The sequence below is a fragment of the Manacus candei genome, unplaced genomic scaffold (assembly GCF_025592945.1).
Source record: "Manacus candei isolate 608988 ecotype Guabito, Panama unplaced genomic scaffold, ASM2559294v1 h1tg000013l, whole genome shotgun sequence".
NCBI classification, from domain to species: domain Eukaryota; kingdom Metazoa; phylum Chordata; class Aves; order Passeriformes; family Pipridae; genus Manacus; species Manacus candei.
The window spans coordinates 8,485,332-8,495,778 of record NW_026138061.1 but is presented as its reverse complement, the minus strand read 5'-3'; the positions used below and the strand labels follow the sequence as shown (position 1 = coordinate 8,495,778).

Here is a 10,447-nt window from a genome sequence, read left to right as displayed (position 1 = left end):
GCCCCAAAATCAAAACTGTCAGGGCTTTTGTACCCAAGAGATGGGGAAAAAGTTGATTTTAAAACAGCATTTTTCTTTCCTCCAACTTTCTAAGTCTCACAAGTGGATTGCAAGTTGTACATACACTTCCTCCGGGAAAAAAGACTTTCTCACCGCCTTTGATACAAAACTGTAGAACCACGAGAATGATTTATGTATAGAGGGACCTTTAAAATTCATAGAATGGATTGGGTTGGAAGGGAACTTCAAGATCATCCGGTTCCAACCCCCAAATTCATCTGCTCCATCTGCTCCAAACTCCTGTGGAAAGCACGGCCAACCTTGAAGATCTGTCCTGGAAAACAGAAGCACCAGAAGTCCAGCATTGTCTTGAATCAGAAGTGTTATAAATCACATGAACATTGTCCACTTACAAATCTCTTAGATCCCACGGGGTTTTTTCTCCTTTTGACATACTGACTTTTTATACTTTCTGAATGTGCAGAGAATATGGGAATGTTCATTCTGGGAAAAGCAATCAAGAAAAGGTATTAAGAAAAGGTATTAGCATCTTTTCTGTACCCCAGCCTCAAATCTATATGCATTTACTATAAGACACATGATAAAAAAAAAAAAAAGAAAATCCCCTTTCCCCAATGAGTCAATGAGTTCTCACAGTTCTTTTTCAGAACTTGAGCTAAGGGACCGTGATTCACATATAATATAATATAATATTTGAAAATAAATCTACTAAAACTTGGCTAGAAGGCTCACAGAGGACTATTTTGAATACAACAGGAATGTTTTATGCAACAAGTGTTTAAAAAATGGAATATATAGAAAATCTAATGTTTAGGATTTTTGTGACTTTTCAAATGAAAATTCTTCATTGAAAGCTAGACATTGAAAAGACCAATACCAACGTTTTAAGTTAAATAGAACTTCAGTTTCTAAGTGATAATGTCCATTAACAAGATTCCTTTAAAAAACAAGACACAAGGTGTGGGTCTAAAATGCAATCTTTGGGAATTTTGGCTGTTAATCTATCCTCAGGTCATGGTTTTATATTTTTGGATTCTCAGCTAGTTTAATGTTCCACTGAAGTCAGTGGAAAAAAGCACAGTGATGATTCCTTGGAGGTAGTTATCACTTTAGCATTTGTTATTTAAAGAAAATTTAAAAACCAAAAAAGTGAGGGAAGAAGCTATTTATTTGTTTGTTTGTTTTTTAGTAAGCCCAGGAGTTTAAAGTATAAATCTTTTATAGGACAAACATCCTTCCTGCAAGAGGCTGGTTAAAATGAACAAAAAATTGGCAACAGTTTGGGCTCAAAGTGCTGCATATACTTTTTCTGGATACAGCTGAGCAGATAAACTGAGGTCCTGGGGAAATGAATAGGAGCTGGCATATAAGTACCTGTAAGAATCCACACCACGACCTGTGATAAAGCATCTGGTTTATCATCTGCAGCCGAACCAGTAGAATCAAGTAGCTAATAGTTCAAAGTGATACAAAATGTGGCTGTAAATTCAACAGAGCTGGAGACCATGTAAGGACACAATAATAACAGCAAATTGATTCACCTAAACCTTTGCTTTGCATTTGCTGTAAGGCAAGCTTTCCAGTAAACTACTCCAGCTCTCTTCTGTGTTAATAATAACTACCTCACTGCTGTTGAATGAGCCACACTTACAGACACAGGCAAAAGAAATATATATATAACAAGAGAAAAGAAAAAGAAGAGAAATCCTGCAGACATGGAGGGATGTATTCCTTGTTGGAGCTCCCATTTGTTCCAGCTTTATGAAGATATAGAATTTGGGTCAATTGAATACAGCAGATCCATGTAGTGCCTTAATACTATTGTTTTTCTCTTTTACAGCCTGATGAGATAAAAGTGATTGAAAAACTACTCTATTAAAACCAAGTAAATGTATTTCCCCCTGACTTTACTTTCTACCTCTAAAATGACTCTGACTGGTTTCGGTCTCACAGGATAATTAACTGTGCAGATTTTATAAAGCTCTTTGCACTGTATGCTGCCATTACTGAAGTTAATGACAAAAGGCTCCTTTTCCACAGTCCTTTCCATAAGCATAGTGTCTCATTCATTTAGAGGGCAGCACCAGAGGACCTCTCACCTCATGGTCCTGTGCACAACGAAGCAGCCTGAGCCATGATGCCCCACACACCTCAGGGTGGAAAAGCAGCAGTGGTGCTTGTGGCATGTGGCAGACAGACCTCTGGGAAGAGCTCCAGATCACAGGAGGCCTGTCACAAGGTCTCTTCCCAAAGGCAACCAGCACAAGGACCCTCAACACCAGCTGTCTGCCAGAGTTCTAGGAGTGTTCGGATGATGCTCTCAGATAGATGGTGTGATTTTGGGAGTTGTCCTCTGCAGAAACAGGAGTTGGACTTGATGATCTTTGAGGATCCCTTCTAACTCAAGATATTCTATGATTCTGTGTCCTATTGAACTCAGGATATTCTATGATTGCATCAGACCCCCTGCACATACACACACACCTTCCCATGACCATGCACACAATGGTCTTTCTAGCACTTGCCATTTCATAATTCAAGATTCCATCAATCTTCTGCAGGGATTTACAAAGAGAAAGACTGCAAATATTTTTACTTTCATGGTACTCCTTAGCCACTTACCCTGTATAGAACAGCCCACTCCTACAGTCATGGTGCAATTAGGATTTTATCTGAGCAGATGAGTTCCCTGCTCCAGCTCTGACTGGTCATTTCCGAGCCCTTCCTGCAGCACTCTGTTCCTCCGTGAGCTGGAAAAGGGGCAGTCGCAATCTACCTTCTAATGATGATTAAAGTCTCAGCATTTCTGAGGTTTTACAGATTTCACGAATTTATTGATTCATGTAAAAATAAAACCAAAAAAGCTGAACTGTAAGCTTCACATTTTGTGAGATTTTTCCTCTAGTAACAAAACCATTTACCTGCATATGAAAGGAGTACATTCTTTTCTCCAGAAATAGCCTTCTTTGGGTCTCAAAACCCCTTAAATGATTTAGATGGAAAATGGAAACAAAAATAAAGATGCAGTAATCTCAAACTTTGCTGCAAAATCTTGCCCTAAGGTAAAATTGATCCACTCTGCTGTCACAGAAGCCACAGGAGGTCAGATACTAATTCCCTGGGTTTGAGGAAGATCGTGATTGCTGTGACAACATTCTCAACATGCTTGGTTTTGTCTTTATATAGGTTATTATTTCTCTTAGTGTCATACACTGCAATCTTTTTTGTAAACAGGGCACCTACATCATGCAGAATCTTCTCCCTTGGGGATAACACCACCAGACTTCATCATTTGCATTCTCTGGTCTGTCACTGCAGTCATTGTAGTATCAAAAGGCAAAGCAAGGGAGGATGCGAGGGAGGAGACCTTTTCTGTGTCTCTGCCAGCTAGAATAAAATGGGAGCCATATCTCTCTAGTTCCTGGGTGATAACACAGGTGCTTGTAGATCTCCATCTTTCCCCTTTCTGCTGCAGAGGGCACTGGCTTCACAGTTGTAAATCAGGGGAGCTTCAGTGCTTGACTCCTTCTATCCCCCTGCCATACCTTTTCTGTAATTCAGATCAATCATTTCAAGTGTCCATAGAGTCAGTTTACTGCTCCAGACACTGCCAAAGCAAATGAGTCACGGGCAAAATTAAGGACATTTGGTCACAGCTTTGTATGCTGAGCATGACACCATATGGTCTGGGATGACCTTTGGGTCATTTGGGGTCAGCTGTCCCAGCTGTGTCCCCTCCCAGTCCCTTGTTCCCCCCCAGCCTCCTCACTGGTGGGGTGGGGTGAGGAGTAGAAGAGGTCTTGGCTCTATGTGAGCACTGCTCAGCAGCAGTGAAAACAGCCCTGTGTTATCAGCACAGTTTTGGTCACACATCTAAAATACACCCCATACCAGATGCTATAAAGAAAATTAAGTCTGTCCCATCCAAAACCAGTATGCCTAACCTTATATTTTTGCAACTCATTATTTTAAATAGACATACACTTAAAATAACAGCACCATGCCTGGGATGGAGGAGCAACGCAGGAACCTTCTTCAGCACCTGGAAGGGACTCTGTGACCCTTTCATTCATGGCCCACATCTGGTGACAAAATCAGCATTGACAGAGAAATAGGTATTTTGTGTGTCCACAGATGTCAATCAAGCCTCAATAGCAATTAGATTTATTTTTTTCCTCTTCCCATCACACCTGGAGACTGAGAAAAGGTGAGGAAAATAGTCGGCTTTGTCACAATTCACCAGTCAACCAATGCTCCATACCATTTATTAATGTTAATCTGGCATGCCCATCCCTAGAAGTGAATTTCTGAAAATTCATATATCCTAGCAGTGCTTCCTCCAGATTCCTCAGCTAAGCTGCTGAAGACAGTGGGAGAAACACATACCATAAATTAAATTACAGTGAACACTAGGCTAGGATTTTGGGAGTTTGCTCAGGTCTGTTGGAATATTTATGAAGCTCAGAGATGTTCAATAATGCTCAGGGTTTATATATATTACCACTGAGTCTGACATTCTGGATTCGAGCATAAGCATGGGATGTGTCTTCCCACAGCCAAAGAGATAATGACTCCAACTGGAAACATGAAATCAGCTCACAGGTCCAGATGCTCAGCTGCAGCAAAGTAAGGTCTCTTAATAACAAAGTTATGCTATTCTGTATTTCAGGACTTTAATGTTTGTTAGTATAACATGGTAACAGCAAGTGTCTCTGGGCAGCTGGCGTAAACTGTAGTAGTTTTGACCTTCATAGGATCTGTCTTATGGTGTAGTTTTTTCTCAGACTCGTTGTATAAATGCACTGCAACTGAACAGAGGTAAGCAGGAGTTTATCCTGCTTCCCATTTTGCCAATGATATAACCTTTCTCTCATACACTGAGCAATTGATACAGCTAGAATTAGCACTAGAAGCACAAAATACTGTTTCTTTTCTAGTTCCAGGAAGAGTTTGCAAAGCCAGCATCTAAAAAAAAAAAAAAGAAATTAAAAAGCAACAACGAAAAAAACACCCCAGATTTTAACTTGTAAACTGAGCACATCTTGTATGTAATTAGGGAGTGCAAATAAATTAACTTTATAACCTAAGGGTGACATTCTTAAAGATTATAAATCTTCTGCCTGAGATCTGTTGGAAAGATGAAGACTATCCCAGGAGAAGAGATGAACCTTTTCCTCCTCCTTACATGGAAATATTTAAAAACAGACAAATCACACAGGAACACACTATCTTGTCTTGGAAAAAGGTTGACCAGGAAGATAACAGTTCTATTCTCTTACTTTTCTGCTCAAATGTCTCAGAAGATTATGAATCCATAAAGGTATGTTTTTATGCAGTTATGAAATTAATGTTACATACTGGCTTCCTGAATATCATCCACTTGCTTACCTTTATTTCTATATAATAGGAAATTACAAGCCCTGAGCAAGTCATTACTCTCTGATGATTATAAATTAGCTGACGTCAGGCCACAGAGAAAGGTAGCACTCTCTGGCAGACCGTAAGGTGTTTTAGTCAACAAACGTATCATAATGTTCTGATCTGCAGCTGGACATTTCTGCTAGCTTAGGAGTCAGGTGTTTCATCTTTCCAAAAAGGAAATGTTCGCTTAGGGAAAAAAAAAAAAGAGGACACCTCTTCCTACACTTAGCAAAGCCATACTATTTGCTAGAGGCTGTCAGTGCAATCAGTTTTTTTTTCTCTTCTGCTGACTGCCATAAAAATACTTTCTAATGCAGGAAATATTAAGATAACCCATTTTAAGTATAATGGACCATGGGTTAAATCAAATACTGAGTGTTGCACCATATAAATTCCTGTCTCCTCCCAGAAAACAAGTAAGGAACTGCCAACATTTCCCTGAAGCCCTGCAGGGAATGCAAGGCAGTAGCAGCAGCAACATCTCCAAAGCAGAAGGCATTATATTCATCCTCACCTCCTTTTTATGACTTCTTTTCACTGCTGCTTCTCAATGGTTCTACATCTTCCATCTTGAACACATCCAAAACAGCCCTTTCCATACAAAATCCTCCCTCCAGAGCTTGGAAGCAACCAAAGAAAGAAAACCTGAGTCTGAAGCAGCCCTAAAGATTTAATGTAGCCCTTCTCCATCTATTCATATTTTATTAATCTCAGCTAATCAATGTGTTTCTGTGTCTCGTGGGCCAGGCTGCAGCAGCTGGCACAGCCTGGGCTGTGTGTGGGAGGGGTTGCTGAGGCTCTGAGCTGGGCTTAGGCAGGCTCAGCTGTCAGATCCAGCACATCAAAGGCCCTTCTGCCAGACCTTCCAAAGAACCATTGGTGAACAAGCACAGAGGAAAGAGGGGAAACAGATTATCTCTTGGCGTTACCTTTTATAGGGGTTTTAAGGAGAAATTACTGCCCTTCCTTGAGGGAAACATGGAAATGCTTGAAACCCACCCCTCATTGCAAAGAAGGTGTTGAGTGAGACTGTGAGCACTGTCTTTTCAGAAGCAAACCTTGAGAACCCCTCCATGGCCTAGGAGATGTGAAGTAGGCTGGATACACCTCCTCTCTCCTAATTCTTCCAGACAGAGTGGAGGAGAGACTAAATTTACTGTGTGGTCGCTTTGAAAGCGTGGGACACTGAGGTGCCCCTAAGATGTCAGAAGTTGACTGTGTGGTGTACTGTGGGCAGATACATGGAAAACATGAGTCAGTTCCCTGCTCTTTGGGAAGCACAGTAATTAAAAGGAATTGTAAAGAAGCAATATTCAATATTCCTGTATCATTAGACTTAGCAAAAATGCAATGTAATTTCTGCAGCACAATCTCAGCTGCAGATGTTGCCACCATTTTAATAATCATCCATCAGTAGTGAGAGGGCTTGACTGAAATTAATTGGTTTTATCCATCAAGTTTTAAGTAGACCACTGCCAAGGCATGAAAGCAATTGTCAAATCCAGCAGAAACTTTCCCTGAGCAAAAGGCATAACTGATAGACCAGAGAAACACTGTAAAAAATTAAATGGGTCTTTTTCCCCCTCTTTTCTACAGCAGGTTTGAAGAACAAGTCTGCATGAAGAAAGGTCTCAGTGAGCTTCAGCTCAAGAACAGGGCATCCAACTTAAGAACTGCAAAGCTGGTACATCTCATCCATGTTTAGGTCACATTACGTATTTATGAATATCTGTGTGATGCCAACAGAAGCAGCCAGAACACTCCATGGACGGTGAGGAGCTTTTACCACATTTGTTGTGTTGGTTCTTCTAAATTTCTCACAGTAATTCCTCTTCAGAGAGGAGTGTTAAAGACTACCTGGAACAGAGGTGGGGTTGCAAATTCCTGTTTTTTAGATTTTTTCTGCCATTCTCAAGTCTCTCTTGCTAGGAGCTTATCAGGTCACTACCATAATGTTGGAGGGCAGAATACAAGGGATTTGAAGTACCTTCTACTTTCAGAGATGAGGGTGCCCTAAAGCAAGATTCTCCATCCTTTCTTACCCTCTTATCTCTTGAGTTGTCTAACTGATCCAAACAACCCCTGTCCCTGGAGACAGAGTAGGTTGCTCTTGTTAAGAAAGGGGTAGTATTTTAACATGTCTGCTGAGGGAGAGGTTCCCACCAGCTCTTAATTACTTCCAGGCCTGGCCTTCTCCAATGTGGTATTCCAGCTCATCAGGTCCGCATTTTCAAGAATTCATGGAATCATGCTCTAGGTGGGAGCAGTGAAATGAGTAAAAACCAGTAAATGAGACGTGGGACTGTAGTACCATTCAAATGGGAAAGAAAATGAACTCAAGAACAACAAGAGTCCGCTGCTCACTACAGCTCTCCACTGGATCTGAAATTTTAGCTGTGTCATTTCAAGAAGGAAGGCACTTCTTGATCACCTCTTCTTAGAGTTATAATGGTAACACCACCAACCCATACCAGCTTCATACAGCTTACTCATCCTAAACCTATTGCAGCAAGACCTGGAGCTCAGTTGAAGCTTCTTAATACTGCAGTAATTCAGCTAATTAATGCTAATTTTAGTCAGTTGTTACTGTGTATCCTAGAGAATGGAGTGACTATTCATTAGTCTTGTTGTGTACTTTGAAAACAGATACAAATTAAAACTCTTTTAAAATGCAAAATGTTATTTGCCTACGTGCTGCTTTCATTGAGCAAACAGAAGTTAAGGGCAAGGATGAAAGCAACTGCTACACACAGATTGCATAAGAATGAGATCTGGTATCCAGCTGCTGCAGTGCCAGCCTCACCAGCCGACCTGGCTGGAGCCCCTCTCGTGTCAGGGTGGCCTTGATCAACAGTGTGGAAGATACAGTCTGAACAATGCAGTACATGGTGTTACATTATAGAGTTCAGGTCTTGATCTAAGATTTTGATATGGTGGTGCAGATCCCAGGGCACATGGATTCCTGCATACCATAGAGATTTAATACAGTACTGTCTGTGATTTCATTACTCCAGCTCCTGGCTCTAGGAAAGATGAGAAGAAGCAGTAGCTTCTGCATGGGAGGGATGTTACTTCAATTCCAGGAAAAAAAGAGTGGTGACCTTAGTGTTGCTGGATTGGATTGCACTTCAATTCCTAGAAGTAAGAAGGAGTTGACAGCTGTGTCCCCTGGTGTGTGGCATAGTGAGTATACACTTCCAATTACTTCTGAAATCAAAGCCCTACAGTCCCACAGAATGGTACTAAACCAGGTTTGATTCAAAGCACAGACAAAACAGGTGACTGCACTAAGGTATTCTGCTCTCACCATCAGTGCTCAGGTTACAAAAAGATGCTGCCAAATACCTGAAACAGCAAGAACAAACAAGATTTTCCACAAAGTCCCAGCCTGCTCCTCTTCTCCTCTTTTTTTCCCCAGAGAGCACACCTGATTGCAGGCAACAGCAAAGCCAAGCAAGGAAGATAAATGAGCTGTAGAATCACTGGCATACAGCTCAGAAGTGGGTGGAAGTTTGGAAGTGTGTTTGATGAGCTTCTGAGTACAGCAAGACCTATAGAAAAGAAGGCAGAAGCAGCTACTGAGGTGGGGAAATGGGGGCTTGAAGTGACAGGCTTATGTAAGAGTTACAGTGGGGATGATCTTGATGAGGAACAGAACAAAACCTGGAAATGCTGATGGCCTCTACCTGTATAAGAGTGTAAAGGAGTCACAAAGGGCAATAAAGTAGTAGCATGAGATCTGAGTTCTGTCCTGAAAATACTCTCTCTTTAAGGTTGTTGGCACAGGAACTGAGAGGGATTGTTTTCCCTACTGCCCTTCCTTAAAGGAGCAAGCAGCATCGCTCAGAGATTCCGGAAGCAATGGTATCAGGAACAAAAGGCTGTACCACCCAGGGAAGATACAAGACATCTTTGCATCTTATAAATTAACTCTGATCAATTCATATAGCTGAAAAAAGTTCCCCAGCAAGTGCATATGCCACAGGGAGGTAGTTCCAGTGATGCCTGATGATTTCTTCACGGTATATAATGCCATAGTCTTCCAGAGCCTGACAAAACAGGTTCTGTCCCTAGAGTCAAAGTTGCAGCAGGTCTCATTTTTGATATCTCCAGTGATTTTAGAAGAGGAAGGAAATCTATCAAAACAGTTCTTCCTACCAATGTGAAGCACTGAGTAGCAATATGAAGCCTTTTGGAATTGGCAGGGCAACTTGAGAACAAATCTGTGTTTCTGTGCTCCAGAGGTGAGTGGGTTGTAGAGAATCCCCTTCTGGATAATATCATTGATGTGATGGGTCTAACTGACTTGTATGTGACTTGTGCTCTTTAATGACATTCAGTAGTGGGTTGTGTGTACCACTTTAAGCTCAAGCTCAGCTCAAGACCTCTGAATTTTGCAGCTTCAGAAGCTGGATCTGGTCCTTCCAGAAAGGTAAGCAACAATATAAAATTCTGTTTTGAATGGATCTTGTTTTCCAGATTCAACATGAAATAACTGCACAAACAATATATCAGCAGGCATCTGTTAAACATGTCAGAACCACAGCCTTCCCATCTGCTGGGTGGGAACTTGAGGCAGACTCACTGCCATTTGATCCCCTTACCACAGCCCGAAGGCTTTGTGTTTTCCAGTGTACCTGTTATCTGGATATACAGCCCTTCCAAAATCTTTGGAAAAGACCAACAGAGGAGGTGCCTCGCAGCCTCCAAGTCTCTCTTGTAGAACACATTTCTCTTCCCAAAACAGTAAGGTGGTGTGACCCATATTAACAGGGAACACATCACAGGACCTTTTCTTTTTCTGTTTAGGTAGGGACAACTACCCTGTGTGAGAGAAGAAAGAGGCATCATCTGTGATATGAATCTGACCCATAAAGTTAGCTCAGTATTGCACCCAAGATAACCATCGTTGCTAAGCTTTTGCCACCAACACAACTCACAGCCTCCATCCCTGAGTGAGCTTCAGCCCAAGCTGTTTGAAAGACTGCCAGAACTAGTTCCCACC

At 41.4% G+C, this 10,447-nt stretch overlaps 1 long non-coding RNA gene across 1 annotated transcript in view; it reads right to left on the bottom strand.

Moving 5' to 3' along the window:
* Window positions 1-432: 432 nt before the first annotated feature.
* The window catches only part of LOC127467073 (uncharacterized), a 76,315-nt gene continuing 66,300 nt past the window's right edge, over window positions 433-10,447 (bottom strand). The window contains exon 3 of the long non-coding RNA XR_007902964.1: window positions 433-504. This is a non-coding gene — a long non-coding RNA (uncharacterized LOC127467073). The remainder of the gene's footprint in view (window positions 505-10,447) is intronic.